Source organism: Elephas maximus, chromosome 25 (assembly GCF_024166365.1).
Source record: "Elephas maximus indicus isolate mEleMax1 chromosome 25, mEleMax1 primary haplotype, whole genome shotgun sequence".
NCBI classification, from domain to species: Eukaryota; Metazoa; Chordata; class Mammalia; order Proboscidea; family Elephantidae; genus Elephas; species Elephas maximus.
The window spans coordinates 31,611,297-31,629,526 of NC_064843.1; positions in this window are offsets into that span (position 1 = coordinate 31,611,297).

An 18,230-nucleotide genomic window follows, 5' to 3' on the forward strand; every position below is an offset into this window, starting at 1 on the left:
AACCCTGAAATGACTTTAGTGGTGTGGTTAATGCCAGTCTAAATATTCCACGGCTGTGAGTAATTAGCTAGACCAACACCGTCCAATAGAAATAAAATGCAAGGCACCTGTGTAATTTAAAATTTTCCAGTGACCACATTGAAAAAGTAAAAAGCAGCAGGTGAAATTAACTTTAATAATACATTTTATGTAACGTGATGTATCAAAAATATTATCAACACATAATCAATATACAACATAACCAATGAGATATTTTACATTCCTTTTTACGTACCAAATCTTCAAAATCCAGTGTGTGTGTATTTTATATTTATGGCATATCTGAATCGAACCAGTCACATTTCAAGTGCCCAATAGCCACATATAGCTACCGTATTGGGCAGCACAGAGGTAGACAATTGGAGGGAGGCCTGAGGTTGATATCTCCATGGGTCCCACACAGTGGAAGGGATTAAGCACTTACTGTGTGCCAGAAACCAAAAACCAAACCTATTGCCATTGAGTTGACTCCAACCCATAGCAACCCTATAGGACAGAGTAAAATTGTCCCATAGGGTTTCCAAAGTGGATTTGAACTACTGACCTTTTGGTTAGCAGCTGAACTCTTAACCACTATGCCACCAGGGCTCCAGGCACCATGATTTATCGAACCCTCACTCCAAGGCTGGCAGGAGGTGGTGCCTCACTCCATTTCACAGGTGAGACAACTGAGATTTAGAGAGGTAAAGTGACTAGGCTGATGTCCCATAGTGGCTGGGACTAAGGTCCACACTCTCCCACTACCATCCTGCTGCAGGTGGAGATCTCAGGTGGAGAATGACAGAGGACAGGGCCCCCAGGCCTTGTGAGCAACTGAGGTAGAAGCTAAAGCTGGGGCTGTCCTCATGAGTCTGTAACTTCAGGGTTCATTGCTCTCTTGTTTTCCTCTCAGAGTCCCTGGGTGGTATAAATGGTTAACACAGTTGGCTGCCAACTGAAATGTTGGCGGTTTGAGCCCACCCAGAGGCACCTCAGAAAAAAGTCCTGGTGACCTACTTCAGAAACATCAGCCATTGAAAACCCTGTGAAGTACAGTTCTACTCTGACACACATGGGGTCTCCATGAGTGGGAATTGATGGGAACTGGTTTTGGTTACTGGTTTTCCTCTGTTACATGTCTTTTGAAGATGTTCTGATGCACAGCAAAGAGAGCCTATGGCAGGGGTCTGACTTGTTCTTGGCTCTCAGTGCCTCGCGTAGTGGGTGCTCAACAACTATTGAGTGAATACATGAGTGTGATTTTTGAAACTTGTTTATTTGGTCTCCCCCACCATGCTGAGAGGTCCATGAGGGAAGGACTGAGTTGGTTTTGCTCACTGCTGTGTTTACTGTAGGGTCTGGCACATAGTAGGTCCTCAACGACTATTGACCAAGTAAAGCTGGACACATAGATCTTGGGAAGGGTTGTTATTTTGGTATTAATGTAACCAGCAGTCATCATTTGTTGCAGGCCTAGAACATGTCGGGTCTTGCGCCAAGGGCTTAACATGCTTTCTTATTAAAATCCTCACAGTACTGAAAGGTAGGTGTTTTCAGTCCATTTTACAGATGAGGAAACTGAGGCTCAGAGAGGCACTCAAGGTCTTATAGCTGGCAAGTGGCAGATCCAGGATCTAGCTCAGGTCTTCTTGACTCCAAGTTACCTAGTAACTTCCTGAGTTGGCCCCATGTTGGTCACTGAGCTGAGCACTTTATAGTAATTTTCCTCCTTGATGCCTCAAAGTGACTCAGTGAGGTTACATCACCAGCACCCCCATTTTACAGATGTGAAGCCCGAGGCTCCAAGGGGCACAGAGGCATGCTGGAGGTGGCCACTGTGTGGCCTGTCTGTAGGGCTGAGCTTATAACCTTGACAAGGAGGTCCTTTCAGTTCCAGGATGTCATTTGGAGCCAATCCCGGCTGAGTGGAGAAGACAGGATTAGCCTGGCTGACTCCCTCTGTTATTGAGATTCAGCTCCCCCGCTTGGATGGACAAGGGAGTCAGGCATACTGAGCCCTACAGTCTTCTTTTCCCCTGAGTTCCAGTTCCCTCCAGCACCACCCTCTCTGCACCTTGACTTTCCCTATCTCTAAAATGGGAGGGTACAACTTGAGCATTGCAGAAGGGCCTTTCCAGCTCCATAGGCTAAAGGGCAAGAGGAGATGGGGAGACTGTGACTTGACCAAGGTACCCAAGGTTTCCAACGTGGATCTGCAGAGACCCAGGCTAATGTTCTCCCACAAAGCAAAAGCTCCTGGGAAACCAGGTTAGAGCCTTAAGCCAGAAGAGTGACTGTCTAATGGGAAAATTCAGGCAAGACTGGGAGGACAAGGCTTGGCCCACCTGACCTGGGTTGCTGGATATGGGTGGGGTAGAACTGTCCTCTGAGGAGTCTCTGCTGACGTGGAGGCACCATCAGCACCCCAGGCCCCTCGTGTTCATAATCTATTGACCGAATCTGGATGGAGGTGCCTGATAATTTTATTTAAATGGCTGAAACATGCTCCAGTCTTTCATGCACTGGCCAAGGCCTGTAAATCACGCCATGGCAGCCGAGGAGGGATGCATTTCCCCTCTAATCTGAGAATGTCTCCAGCTATGATCTTGAATGAACAGCAGCATCCGGGGGCTTTCAGGGCCTCCATACGCCCAGGAGAAGGCTAAAGGGGGGCATGGAGACAGCAGCGGCTGAGCAGAAGCCCATGACTCTGGAGCTAAACACCTGCCACCCTGATGACAAACAACAAGGCCACTTTGGAGAAAGGAGAGTCCCCAGGACTATACTTACGTTTTCATCCATCCATCCTTCCTTCCTTCCACCCACCCATTCATCCAATACTGATCAGCCTCTGCTCTTTGCTGGGCTGGTGTAGTGGTGAGATCTCACTCACCAGGTTCAAATTCTAAGTTGGTATGACCTTGGACAAGTCTCTCCACCTCTCTGAGCCTCAGCTTCCTTGAGTGAGAGATGAGCACTCCCCTCCCTCCTTTTTTCATCTGTGAAGAGCAGATGACAGAGTCTAGGTACCCACTTTACAAACAGGCACTGTGCCCTGCTTTAAATACACCACCTCATTTAAACTGCTCTGGGGAGGACAACGATTATTCTCATTTTACTGATGAAGAAACTGAGACCCCAGGGGATAAAGTAACATGACCAGGGCCACAAGTTTGCTTATTCTTGCTATTTCTAGCCGCATGTTTCCTCCATATTCCCATCCACTCCCTTTTCCAGACCCCCACCTGCTCACATACCCTGGAAGGGCGCACTCTGATTGGGCACGCATGGACACACATATGTGTGCACGCACACATGTGTTCCAGTGAGCATCTCCATGGGAAGGTATTTGTGATGTACGATGGCCGGCAACCCTCAGCACCCTGCAGTGGGTGCAACAGAAAGAGCACTGGCCTCATTTGTTTTTTTGTTTTGTTTCCTTTTTTTTTTTTTAATTGAACTTTAGATGAAGGTTTACAGGACAAACTAGTTTCTCGTCAAACAGTACACACATTGTTGTATGACATTGGCTAACAACCCCATGATATGTCAACACTTTCCCTTCTCAACCTTGGGTTCCCTATTACCAGCTGTCCTGTTCCCTCCTACCTTCCAGTCCCTGCCCCAGGGCTGGTGCACCCCTTCAGTCTTGTTTTGTTCCGTGGGACTGTTCGATCTTTGGCACTGGCCTCATTTGAAGCCAGACAGATGTGGACTTGGGTCCAGTCTCACCACTTCCCAGCTGTGTGATCCTGAGAAAGCTACCTAGCCTTTCGGAGGCTCAGGTCTAAAGTGGAGATCATGACGCCTATCTCACTGGGCTTCGTGAGAATTAAACGAGATATGCATGAGAAGCCCTTATCAGTGCCTGGCACACAGTAGGGGCCCAATAAATGTTGACTATTGATCTGTTTGTCCTCACTCTCTCTAGGATAATCTTGTTGCATTACTTCATTGTCCAGGTGGAGAAATTGAGGCCCAGGGAATGGCAGGACTTTGACTACTCTGCCATCTTGGCCCCGCCCAATGGCACGACTTTGGAGGCTACGCATCCCATGGACTGGCAGGGACAGGCCTGGAACCCGGGGCTCCACCCAATCACAGCCCTCTACCCTGTGCCCTGTTGACCATTTTTAGCCAGAGGAACCAGAAGTCTCAGCACTGACCAGGGAGGAGGCTGGACGGCCTATGTCCCCAAGGAGGCCACCTCCGGCCAAAGGACAGTGTGGCTCCTGGGAGCCCAGCTCATCCTTGACCTCAGCATCGCCTGCACCCAATATCCAGCCAGTGTCCCTGGTCCCTGGGGTACTGAAGGCAGAAACCAGCTGAGTATTTTCTAAGGTTTGTCATTACCTCCTCCTGTGTTCCTGTCCCCTCACATGGGCAGAGTATGCTAGGCCCCATGCTAATGAGGCTGGCAGGCCCAGGTGACTGCTCAAGAGGCAGCTGGTAGACTGTCCTGAGCCTATGCTTGGCCTGGGTCTGGATCCTGAGGCTGCCTCTTGCTGTGTGGCTGTGTCACCTTGGATAAGTCCCTTTCCCTCTCAGAGCCTCTGTTTCCTCATCTGTAAAATGGGAATAATAACAGTGATTACTGCAGAGGATTGTTGTATGAATTAAATATCAGTCACTTACTCCACTGTCTGGTCTACGGTAAGCCCTGGCTCAGTGGATGTTAGCACTGAATTGTCCACGGACATTTGCCAGTCCCTGCCCATGGCTGATCAGAGCTGGCCTTCCTGTGTTTCTGGTCTGAATCAGCAGCCATTCTCCAGGCTCCAGCTCTGGGTCTGCAAGAGTCTGAGGAGTGAGGAAGCTGACAGTCAGGCCGGGCCTCAAGGCATTCAGGAGGCCTCTGGCTCCACTGAAGGCACCAGTGATGAGGCCATTGACCAAGGGCATGTGGATACTGGTAGCATCTGTGAGAGGATACAGCCTAGAATAAAGGAGGGGGATTGTCTGCTCTGCTGTCTTCCCAGCCTTGGGCTGCCCCCAGATAAAACTTCTGGCCATATACAGGCCACTGTGCCTGCTTCATCCCCAGCCCCCAATTCCAGTGTCTCATGGAATGCTCCCCCTGGGACCTCAGGCCTGACCCTGCCTGGCCTTGACCCTGGAGCCTAGGAGAAAGGGCAGCCTTGAGATGGCCACAGGCCCCCCAGCCTGTGAGTTCTTCCTCCCGCTCTCCCTCTTCCCTCGCCTCCGACCAGGGAACCCCATCCTTTCCACGCCTCCCAATCACCGCAAACTGCCTCATCAATCATGTTCTCTCTAATTAACTTCTAATTTACCTCTTTAGTCAAATCTGTTTACAATCAGAGACAAGAAAACATTCAGCAGCGCTAGGTGTGGACGCGGGGACCAGCTCCAGGAACCACGGAGGATCAATGAGGCCCTGGCCAGGTGGGAGCCCTGGGGCTCTGCTCCCCTCCCACAGAGATTGAGGGCGCTAAGGGCAGGCTGGGGTACCGTCTGGCCCAGTGCCCTGACCCCCAGAGCCCTGGCCCCCAGTATGCTGGCCCACTCCCAGAAGCCTTTCGTGCCCCCACCCCCCTTGCCCTCCTGGTCCCTGGCCTGTCTCTCTCTCTCTGGGTCTTTTGGCCTCACTGGGTGTGGACCTCTTCAGGAGGGTATCTGCTCCTGACCAGCTGTGTGGCCTCAGGAAACGACTGGACCACTCTGAGCTTGTCTCTGTGTCTGCAAAGTGAGGGGTAATGAGGCCGCCTGCACACTCTGCAGGGCACAGTGAGTATAAACTTAGTCAGCAGCAGCAGCAGCAGCAGGGCCCAGCCCAGAGCCTGGCACCAGGGACGCAGGTCAAGGAGGAAGGAGCTTGGGCCTAGAGCAGTCCGAGGGTCTGAGTTTTGATTGTTTCTGTTATTTTGGATATTTTAATTTTGTAATAATTTCAAACTTACAGAAAAGTTGTGAGTATAGTATGTGATACCCCCTGAATAGTTTCGAGTGTGTTTTTAAACAAAGATATTATTACATAACAACCACACAAACACCAAAAGCAGGAAACGAACGCCGGTACCTTGCCGCTATCTAACCTCAGCGCCACCCCGAGTTCTAATTGCACTCCACCACTTCCTGGCTGCGGGACCTTGGCCAAGCCACACCTCCTTGCCTAGCCGCAGTTTCCACATCTGTAAAGGGGATATCTGAGGTAAAAGTAGTTTCTCACACGGTGGTGGAGAGGGTACTACTACTCTCTGGGTTTTAGAAGAGGAACTGGAGGCCCAGGGAGGTCATGTTGCTTGTTCCAGGTCACACAGCATGAAGGCCTTGAAGAGGCAGAACCTCGGGGTCCTGGTGTGGTCTCCCACTCTCCATCCAGAGTTGGGGAACCAAGGCTCAGGAAGACCAGGGACATTTTTTTAGGCCCCTTGACCTATGTTGAGAGAGCAAAGCAGTGAAATGTGAAAAACTTGAGGAATAATGATTATTAATGACACACCAATATCACTAACAACAAAGAATGACCAAAGTCACCTCAGAGGAGGCCACGCATGGGGGAGGGGGGAAAGCACAGAGGGAGTGGTGGGAGGAGAGGAGGGTGGAGGGAGGAGCCAGTAGGGCTGAGGGAGGACGACCCCACGTGGGGAGCACAGTGCTGAAAAGTCGGATTCTCAGAGGGGCCTGGGGCCCATCACAGATAAGGACCCTGCAGAGGAGAGCAAGGAGACAGTCCTGCTTTGCCTTGGCTCCAGGCCTGGCTTCTCATAAGACAACCAGCCTTCTGCTCCTTTTCCTGTTTGCCTGTTCCTTAGCTTACTATCCACTCACTGGTTCTTTCATATTGCTCTCGCTGTTCCCTCTGCCAGGAACACTCTTCTCTGCTCCTCCCATGGCCAGCTTCTGCCCACTGTTCAGTCTCAGCTCAAACGTCACCTCCTTGGAGAACTTTCCAGAACCATCTTATCTCAAGTAGACCCTCTCCGCCATCCGTTGCCGTGGAGTGGATTCCGACTCATAGAGACATTATAGGACAGAGTAGGACTGCCCAAAAGAGTTTCCAAGGAGCTCCTGGTGGTTTTGAACTGCCAACCTTTTGATTAGTAGCCATAGCTCTTAACCACTACGCCCCCAGGGTTTCCCTCCCCCATATAAAAAAAAAATTGCTCTTATTTCATTCCCTTGTTCTATTTTCTTCATATTTATTTCTGCCTGGCAGTGTATTGTTTTTTCATTGCTGTGTCAGCTTGTTTAGTGTTTGTCTTCCCTCGCTAGAACACGAGTTCCTTGAGAGCAGGAGGTCTGTTTTGTTCATTGTCATCTCCCAGAGCCTAGCATTGTGCCTGCCTGACACGTGGTGCTTGTCTTTGTTGTTAGTTGCCTTTGAGTTGGCTCTGAGTCATGGCGATCTCATATATAACAGAAAGAAATGTTGCCCAGTCCTGCGCCATCTTCCTGATCGTTGGTATGTCCGAGCCCATTGTTGTGGCTATTGTATCAATCCATCTCATTAAGGGTTTCCTTTGTTTCCGCTGACCCTCTAGTTTACCAAACATGATGTCCTTTTACAGCAATTGGTCTTTCCTGATGATGCGTCCAAAGTAAGCAAGACAAAGTTTTGCCATCCTTGCTTCTAAGTAGATGCTTAAAAAACATGGTGGAATGAATTTTGGGTTCACCATTCATTAGTGTCTGTCCTGGTGCTCGTCAATGTGGGGACCACGCAAATGGAATGAGATGGGGCCCTGGCCTCACTTGCTCCCAATTCTGCCTAAGCTATCCTCATAGAGTCTCTTCTTGGGCAGGGGCAGCAAAGTCCAACCTCCTCAAAGGATATGAACAGGCACTTCACCAAAGAAAACATTTAGGTAGCTAACAGATACATGAGGAATGCTCACGATCATTAGTCATTACAGAAACACAAATCAAAACTACTATGAGATTCCTTCTCACTCCAACAAGGCTGGCGTTAATCCAAAAAACACAAAATAATAAATGTTGGCGAGGTTGTGGAGATACTGGAATGCTTACACACTGCAGATGGGAATGTAAAATGGTACAACCACTTTGGAAATCAATTTGGTGCTTCCTTAAAAAGCTAGAAATAGAACTACCAGACGATCCAGCAATCCCACTCCTTGGAATATATCCTAGAAAAATAAGAGCCTTTACACCAACAGGTATATGCACACCCATGTTCATTGCAGCACTGTTTACAATAGCAAAAAGATGGAAGCAACCAAGATGCCCATCAATGGATGAATGGATAAAGAAATTATGGTATAGTCACGCAATGGAATACTACACAACGATAAAGAACAATGATGAATTTGTGAAACATTTCATAACATGGAGGAATCTGGAAGGCATTATGCTGAGTGAAGTTAGTCAGTTGCAAAAGGACAAATATTGTATGAGACCACTATTATAAGAACTCCAGAAATAGTTTAAACAGAGAAGAAAACATTCTTTGATGGTTATGAGAGTGGAGAAGAAGGGAGGGAGAGGGGTATTCACTAATTAGTAGACAAGAACTATTTTAGGTGAAGGGAAAGACAACACACAATACAGGAGAGGTCAGCACAACTGGACTAAACCAAAAGCAAAGAAGTTTCCTGAATAAACCGAATGCTTTGAAGGCCAGCGTAGCAGGGGCGGGGGTGTGGGGACCATGGTTTCAGGGGAAATCTAGGTCAAATGGCATAATAAAATCTATTAAGAAAACATTTTGCCTCCCACTTTGGAGAGTGGTGTCTGGGGTCCTAAATGCTAGCAAGCAGCCATCTAAGATTCATCAACTGGTCTCAACCCACCTGGAGCAAATGAGAATGAACAACAAAGACACAAGGTAATTATGGGCCCAAGAGACAGAAAGGGCCACATAAATCAGAGACTACATCAGCCTGAGACCAGAAGAACTAGATGGTACCCGGGCTATAACCGAGGACTGCCCTGACAGGGAACACAACAGAGAACCCCTGAAGGAGCAGCAGAGCAGTGGATGCAGACCTCGAATTCTCATAAAAAGACCAGACTTAATGGTCTGACTGAGACTAGAAGGACCCTGGAGGTCATGGTACCCAGGCCTTTTGTTAGCCCAAGATTGGAACCGTTCCCAAAGCCAACTTTTCAGACATGGATTGGACTGGACTATAAGATAGAAAATGATACTGGTGAGGAGTGAGCAACTTGGATCAAGTAGACACATGAGACTATGTGGGCAGCTCCTGTTTGGAGGTGAGATAAGAAGTCAGAGGGGGACAGAAGCCAGCTGAACGGACACAGAATTAGAGGGTGGAGAGGAGTGTGCTGTCTCATTAGGGGGAGAGCAACTAGGTGAATGTAGAAAGGTGTATATAAATTTTTGTATGAGAGACTGACTTGATTTGTAAGCTTTCACTTAAAGCACAATAAAAATTAGAAAAAAAAAAGTCCAGCCTCCTGCACAAAGCCTACCTAGTGCACAAAACACGCCTGGGACAGGCCTGCATGTGAGTTGTTCAAAGAGAGGAGGGGTGCCTCCAGACGAAGCTCTGTCCTCAGAGTCAGGCAGGTGGGAGCTCGTCCCTGCTCTACTGCTGGGCCACTGAAGAAGAGACTTGTCTCACTGGGCCTTGACTGCCCTGGCTGTAAGCCTGACCGACACCTGCTTTTTGCACAGTGTTCTCCAGAAGGCTCTGTGAGAAGACTCACTGCTCCTCTGTGTGCCCAGATGTTGATGTCCACGTTCTTCCCATTTGGTCTCTTGGTGCCCTGGCTGGTTGCTTCTGGTAGGTTGGGTCAGGCTCACTACAGCTGGCGAGCCTCTCCCCGGGGAGTGGGGACCTCATTTAAAGACAGGTGACATATCTCGTCTGGGAGGCCGCAGGGAGATGACAGCTTCTGGTGCTGGGAGGGCTCCTCCACTGTGTCGGCCACAGCGGTGTTTGTTCATATTTCCATTTCCCTGCCCATGTTTCTCGTTCCAGGCTGTGTAATTAGGTGTCCAGGGGTGTCTCCGGTTCTTTTCCGATAGAATTTGCCTTGTTTAATCAGTAACAGGATGGCTGCCTCTGACAGCTGTTTTTCCTGTAGAAAAAAGGCTGTTTGCAAAAAGGGGTTTTTCTGGAAGTCCTTTAGGCCAATGAGGTTAGGGGTGGGGTGAATTGGGAGGCAGCAGCTGGGAATTTATGTAAAATTACCTCCTTTGCCACAGACCTTGCGCCAGTCACTTCCCCTTCCTCGGCCTCAGATTACCCCTCTGTAAAACAAGGGGAGCTGGACTTTGTGATCCCTTGGTTGTGACTTTGAAACACAAGAGCCGGCCGTGCACCTACTGTGTGCACAGTGCCCCAGTGGGGTGCAGGGCTGAGCACCTGGAAAATCACTCACTCAGATGCTGGAAGAAAAGAGGCATTTAAATCCAAAGTGGCATTTTTATGGCTGTGTTCTTAATTGTAATTGCCATTTAATTAGATTAATGATAATTAATAACACTAATAATGTACCGTCCTTTGCCTGGGACAGTGACATTGCAGACCCACCGTCCTGCAGTGGAGCTGGACTGTGCTCAGCCCCCTCCATTCTCTGGTATCCCCCCACTCCCACCTCACCCCCACTGTCTCCTTTGTCACACGCCCTCATCCCAATGGTTGCGGTCACCTGTTTTCACCACGGTCCTCTCCACTAGACCATGAACTGAGCCAGAGGGCTAGGGACCAGCCTGGTGGTTTTGGTGCCCCCAAAAGCAGTGAGGGAATGGCCCAGGAAGGAGACTAGTAAACGCTGGATGAAAAGAGGAGAAATGGATGGGTGAGTGGATAGATAGGTAGATGGATAGATGGAGGGTTTGGTGATGGGTGGAGGGACAGAAGGATGGATAGATGGGTGGGTGGATGGTTGAAGAGATGGACGAATGAATTGTTGAATGGCTTTAGTCCCTGGCCAGGAGAGGTGACCAACCTAAGTGACCCACTTGGATCCAACCTCTGCTCTCAACCCTCTCCCTGCCCCACCACTCCAGCCCACAGTAACTCCACAATAGCTCTCACATATCCCCTTCTGTCCACCCCAAGCTCAGAGCCCTGCCCAAAGTCACCATCATGACTTGCCTGGGCAGACCCCTCCCTGCTCTTCCAACCTTCCCCCCTTTTATCCGTTATTCATAAAACAGTCAGGAGAGTTTTTCAGACACCTACACCTGCGCTGCCAGCCTCCAGTTCAGAACCTTCCAGGGCCCCTCTGGGTCTTGGGAATAGAGTACAAATGCCTGGTCCTGGCATTCGAGGCTTTTATCATCTGGATCCTGCCCATCTTCCAGTCTCCCTTTCTACCACCTCCCTGCCCTCCTCTCTCCCCACTGCCACTGCTCATGCCGCATGTCTACCCCAGAGGAGTTAAACGCTTCATCAACCTGCCACGTGCTTCCCTCCCTTGAGGCCTTTGCCTATGCTGTTCCCTCTTCTCCTCCCTCCAATTCTTCACCTGTCCTACAGGTAGAGAAGGTACGCTCACTTATCTTTCAAGGGTGAGCTCAAATGCCACCTCCTCCATGGTGCCTTTCATGATACCCCAGGAAGAATGAGCTGCTCTGCAGCCCCACCTCACCCTCCTGCAAGCCATGGGGATTCCCCAAGGCTCAGTATGCTTTACTGACCACTCTTTGGGTTCAAGTCTCAGCTCTCACCTATAAGAGCTATGTGGCCTTCGGTCAGCCTCTTCCCTTTTCCCAGCCTTGGTTTTCTCATCTATAAAATGAAGACAGCAGTGTGCCCCTCACAGGTTGACAATTAAGTAGATTTGGGTCCTTCAGGCCCACAGCTCAGAGCTGGCCTTTTTCCACCACCATGACTTTGACTCTCGTTGCCTCTCCTGGAAGTCCTTCCTGTTTTCCTACCTGGCAAATTCTCCTTGTCCTTCCATTCCCTGCTTCAAGGCTGCCTCCTCCATAAAGCCATCAAGGACCCTTCAGGCTAACTCAGTCCAGGTGTCCCCAGAACCTATGCTAACCACCTGACTCAGCTGTCCCTGTGTCTGTGGCTCATGCCACAGTGAACCATGCTGGGCTCTGGTCATTCCAGACAGTGAGCCAGAAGGGATGGGAAGCATGGGAGGGCTAGAGAGCTGGTCGGCCCATGGTGGTGTTCCCTCCCCGTGGGCAGCTGGGGTCTCTGCCTCATCCCTTATTCACTCTCTCATCCTCCCTTCCTTTACCCACCACCTCCCTCCTCAGCTCAGTCCTTATATTCCATGCATGGTCTCTGAGATTATTTCCCCCTCTGCTTAAAACCCCCCAGTGGCTTCCCATTGGGCATGGGCGAAAATCCAAACTCCTCACTGCAACTAACAAGGCCCTGGCCCACCTCTGCAAACTCATCTCTCCAGCTCTCATTCTCAGGCTCCACCCACATCTGACTATCCCTCAACACATGAAGCACACTCCTGCCTCAGGGCCTTTGCACACGCTATTATTTCCTCTGCCTAGAATATTATTCCCAACTCCCCCTGGCAGCCACTTCACTTATCAATCCAGCCTCATCTCTGACATCACTTCCCTGAAAGGCCTTCTACAGCCCTACAGCCCAGCACAGGGCCTGGCACATAGTATGTAGTCAGAAAATACTTGCCGAAGAGATGTTGGAGGGGCACCCTCGTGTTGGGCTCTGTGATGCCCAGATGGATGGATTATGGCCCCACCCTCAGGCACCTCCCAGGGCAGCTGGGGAAAAGAAGGCTCAGGGGAGGCTTCCCAGGCAGAACACAGAAAGTGGGGCATGTGGGGACTGGGGGCCTCAGGGCAGAGTTGTGGGGTGCTGGGGTCCCCTGCTTATCATGTCTGGCTGACAGCAGGCTGTGTATGCATCTATCTCCCCTGTGAAACTGTATGCCCCACGAGGGCAGGACTCCCGCTTCCCATAGAGGGCAGGTAGGATCGGCAAGTGGGAAACGAAGTTGGGCAGGGCCGACACAGACACAGCTGAGGGGAGGAGGCCGATGGGAGGAGTGTGGGCAGTGCCAGGCCTCAGTGGGTCCCGCCAGGCTTGGGTGAGGGAGCATCAGGCTGTACGCAGTGCAGGGATAGCTGCTCAGGCCCACAGCACTTTGGTTTACACCCCAAGCCCTTAAAGAGTGCCTGCTGTATACAGGGCACACTGCTCAGTCTTTGCTTCTAATGGATCTTGGCTCGATGCCCTCATGGGCCTGTTCATTCATTCTGAAAAGTATAGAGGTGAATCAGCTTACAGTCTAGTGGGGAAGGTAGACAAGATAAGGGATTGCTGTGGGGTTCTGATCATTGATCAGCACTTTACAGTTGGCCAAGCACTTTATACGTGTCAGCTTGTTGCGGGTCCTAGACAGTGAGTACTATTTATAACACTATTTCCCCATTTTATAGATGAGGAAACTGAGGCTCAGGGAGGTGAAGTGATTCGCCCAAGGTCACACACAGCTAGGGAATAGCAGGGCTGGGATTTGAGGACTAAGGAGTGCCTGACCCAAGTCATGTTATTTTTAATCACCTCATATGCATGCAGAAGCTGGACAATGAATTAAGGAAGACCAAATAATTGATGCCTTTGAGTTATGGTGTTGGCGAAGAATGTTGAATATACCATAGACTGCCAAAAGAACAAACACATCTGTCTTGGAAGTACAGCCAGAATGCTCCTTAGAAGTGAGGATGGCGAGACTTCTCATATACTTTGGACATGTCACTGAAGAAGGACATCATGCTTGGTAAAGTAGAGGGTCAGCGAAAAAGGGGAAGACCCTTAGCCAGATGGATTGACACAGTGGCTGCAACAATGGGCTCAAACAGCGGTTGTGAGGATGGGGCACGACCAGGCAGTGTTTTGTTCTGTTGTACACAGGGTTGCTATGAGTCAGAACTGACTTGATGGCACCTAACAACGACGGTCTGTCTGCAGCACCTGTGTCCTGTGCTCACTGCCCACAATGTTGGAGGTCAGGCAGTGGGTGGGTCCACAGTGTGGCCCAGTGAAGTTCATTTCCTGTATCTTTTAATCTTACCCAATTACACACAGACTTTTACTTGCAGCTGCTAAAAGCAGAGGCCTATCCTTAGGCCTTGCTCCCAAGACGGCTGGAATGAGGTGGGGAGGGAAAGCAGCTGGTCAGGCCATGTTCTGTCACGGCCACTTAATGAGCTGAACTGATAACGGAGGGCCCAGGCAGGCTGCCAGCCTGGCTCATCCACTTGGCCTAGCTCCCTGGCCTTACCCATCCAGCTGGGGGAGGGTGGCAGTGGGGCCAAGAAAGGGGCCTGGGGATCCCCAGTGGCTTGGGTGTTGGCAGCATCAGTGACATAGCAAATTCCTTGATCCTTCTGCACCCGGTCTCCTTATTTGTAAAATGGAGATAAGCATGACAACCTTGGAAGATGCTGCAGGGATGAAATAACAGTGGCCTTAATTTGGAGACTGCCTGGCACATAGAAGGTCTTCAGCAAATATCAGTCTTTCAAAGGACTCATACTCTGAATGACTTACAGGCTCAGAAAAGCATAACCCCAGGCCCACAAGCTTGCAAACACCAGGAAAAGGCTGTTATGGTAGGGTGGAGACCTGGGCTCTCATGGGGTGGCCTGGATCCTAGTTCTCTCTGGACCTTAGTGTTCTCATCTGCAAAATGGGTGGTAACAGTCCCTGTGTCATGGAAATTTGGAGAGGATTTGATGAGATGGTGCATATTAAATGCTTAGTACAGAGGTGGCATTTAGCTGGTGCTAACTAAATGCTAATTAAACCCGGCAGTTAAGCGCTGGCTTACTAATGGAAAAGTTGGTTTGAGCCTCCCCAGAGGCACCTTGGAAGAAAGGCTCTACGTCCAAAAGGTCACAGCCATGAAAACCCTACAGAGCACAGTCTACTCCTGATTCACATTGGGTCACCATGAGTTGGAATTGACTTCATGGTAATTTTTTTTTTTTTTAACTAAATGAGAGCTGTCACTATGGTAGTTTTTGAGGGTTGGATCTGCTACTGATTCTATACAACCGCGGGACGGTCACCTGCTCTCCCAGGGCCTTAGCTGTGCTTTCACTTGCTGCTGTCCCAGGAAAATGGTGGTTCTGAACGCTGCTTCCTCTGAAACTCATCTGCACTGCAGTCCTGGGGAGGACAGAGGTGGGGCCAGGATGGCGTGCCCAATTCCCAGCTGGGGAGACTGAGACCCCCGGTCTTCAGGGGCAAGCCACACCTCCCTGCCCACACTGTCCCTTGCCTGTTCACGTTGTGGGTGTGGAATGGGGAAGAACCATACTCTCCTGGGCCCTGGGAAGGCCTGGGGAGAGGGGCCTGGTCTGCATTCTCCAGGGAGTGGGACTGAGCCCAGGGGCTGGGAAAGGAGGCAGGGCCTAAGGGAAGGTGGGCAGATTTATTGTAGCCATTCCTCTCCTCCTGCAGTGCCTGCTTCTAATGAAATTTTACGGCAGGTGGAAATCATACGACTTTACCAGCCCTAAAAGCACTTCTATTTATTCATTAAAGATATTTATATACTGAGCAGCTCTCCCTGCCTGGCCCACCCGACTCCTGCTGGGCCAGTCAAGGTGTTCCCAGCCCTCAGTGCTGGGGGAGGGCTCCACAGAGCAGGCCCTCTTCCCTGCAGGGTAACCCAGTAACCTGTTTGCTCTACTTCAGCACATCCCAGACCTGCCTACTTGCCTCTAACCCACTGGCTCCTCCTGGTCCAAAGCCCCAGTATCTCTTGCCTGGACAAGACCCAAGAAGAGTGCACCAGACTCTTCTTGGGCCTCTTCCACAGAGCAATCAAAGGAATCTTTTCAAAATGTTCACGGGATCACACCTCTTACACACTCAAAACTCCTCCAAGCCTTCAAGGCCCTGCATGGTCTGGCCCCTGCCTACCTCTGTGGCCCTGTTTCCCAGCAGCCCCTGCCTTGGTCTTGGGTCCAGAGGTGCTGGCCTCTTTGGGTTCGTTTCTGGAGGATGACAGTTCTCTCCTTCTGCCTCAGGGCCTTTGTAACTGTGCCTCTGCTTGGACTCCTCTTCCCCCAACTCTGACTGCTTGGCTCCTTGACCTCATTCAAAGTTTAGCTCAAAGGCACCTCTTCAAAGAGGGCTTCCCAGACCACCCAGCATCCTCCACTGCTTAGTCTCCATCATGGCACACTGTTTATTCCTTTATAACAATTAGCACAATTGATAATCGTTCTACTTCTTTGTCTACATGTTAGTTGTCTTTTCATGTGTTCTATGAGGATGCAAACTACTTGAGGGCAGGAACAATGTCTGGTTTGTTCCCCACATGGCTCATGACAAGTGTTTGGTCAGTGATGGGGGACAGGTGGCAGATGATCACCTGGGTACCATGAGCAGGTCACAGGTACTAGTCTGTGGGGGAGTACCTAGGCTGCTCCCTCAGAGGTCTCTCATTCAGTCCTCACATGATGGACAACCAAGATTCTCAGCGGGAGGGACAAGCTCACGGCCTCACAGAACCACAGGCTAGACTGGGGCCCCCAGGTACCTGGCCCCTCTGCTCCTGAGGCCGCAGGAGCTACAGCTGTACCGGAGATCTCCCTGGTTGGAACTTTTTCTCAGCTGTGACCAGGACGACAGCAACCGGCTTCTGTAGAAGTTGTTTCTGGTGGCTTTCCCCCAGCTGCTTCCCAGGGCTGTATAGCAAAGCATCTTTCCAGGGGTGTGGCCTCGAGACAGCTTTCCTGCTGCCTTGGGGTTGGTGGCCTTGCTCCTCCTCAGCTACTGTCAGTGCCTCTGGGGCCTGGGCACTGCCTGGAAGACCCTTTGAGGCTGGATCTTGCGTTAGGGGTCAGAATCGCAGCCTCGTCGCCCTCCCATTGAGTCTGTTTCCCATCGTTTCAGGGCTGAAATAGCCTGGGGGAAGCAGAGGACTAGAGTCTGGCAACAAGCTCTGTGACTCTGGGCAAACATGACCTCCAAGCTCCACAAATCACAGCATTCAACATACACATCGTTCTGTCAGTTTCTGCCACAGTCCAGAGCTCATTCTGCCCCTGCCTGGCCTACCTCAGGTAGTTGAGAAAGCCCCCAAGCCCCCAAAGGCCCATGCTTTGTGGTGCCTCCATTCTTTGCCGCCTGCAGTTTCCTCCACCCAGAATGACTTTTTACCTCTTGTTTGTTGACACTCATCGGCCACCATAAAGCCCCTGTGAAAAGTCACTCACGATACAGCTCGGATGCTGGGTCCCAGCTCTCCTGACCTCTCTTCTCAGGGTAGGGCCCTCTGACCCACGGCCTTGTTGCTTATCCCTGTGGAAGCCCGTTATCACTCTATTGTGACTACCTGTTGAACCACCATCAAAAGTTCCACCGGCTTTTTCCTTGGTGCATCCCCCAGTGCCCCACACAGGGCCTGGCAGAATCTGTGCTCAGGAACATCTCCTGACGGAGGCAGTGAAGCACACCAGGGCGTGAGCACAGAGGGGAGGTTCTGATTGTGGCACCAGTGAGGTTTCCTGGATGAGGCCCTTGAGCGCAGTGGACAGGCGCGGTGGGGTGGGGTGGGATGGGAAAGGTGTGCAAAGACCCTCACTACAGTCACACTTGATGGTGGCTCTCCTCTTTGCCACTGTTGCAGGTGGAATGCCTAACATTCCAGATGTTTCTCTGACCTCCACAACCCTTCCCACTCAAGAGCAGCCAGGGCCAATCCCTGGGACTGCCCATCCCAGCAGGAAACCTGGCCCCCAGCACCCCCACGCAGGCGAGTCCTGCAGCCAGGCCAAGCACATGTGGCTGTGAGCCCCGGCAAGGGGGCCGGACCTGCAGAGCCCCTGTGGGCTTCTTTCACGTGGTCAGCAAGGGCTGCTTCTCTGGGGCTTCCTGCAAAACTCTGCTGAAGGCTTTTGCTTCCAATGTGCTCTGTACTGACTGGGTGGATCCCCAGCCGCCGCCACCCTCTCCAGCCTCACCCCAAGTCCCCTTTTACCAGCTGGGAAAGTGTGGCCTCGAGGTTAGGCGTGGGGCCTCTGGAGCCTGGTTGCTTGTCCCACTCCCAGCCTGGTCACTTTTTAAGTCACTGACCCTCTCAATCTGGTTTCCTCATCTGTGAAATGGGGTGGATGAAAAAGTATCTACACCTCAGTAAAGACGGTTAAATGAGCTAATTCGAATAAAGTACTTAGCTCATAGAAAGAGCCCAGTGAGTATTAGCTAGCGTGGCACATACTAAATAAATTCATTCTCCTAAAAACACTAAATGACCTCACTCATAAGAGAGATGCAAATTAAAGCAACGAATAGCACACA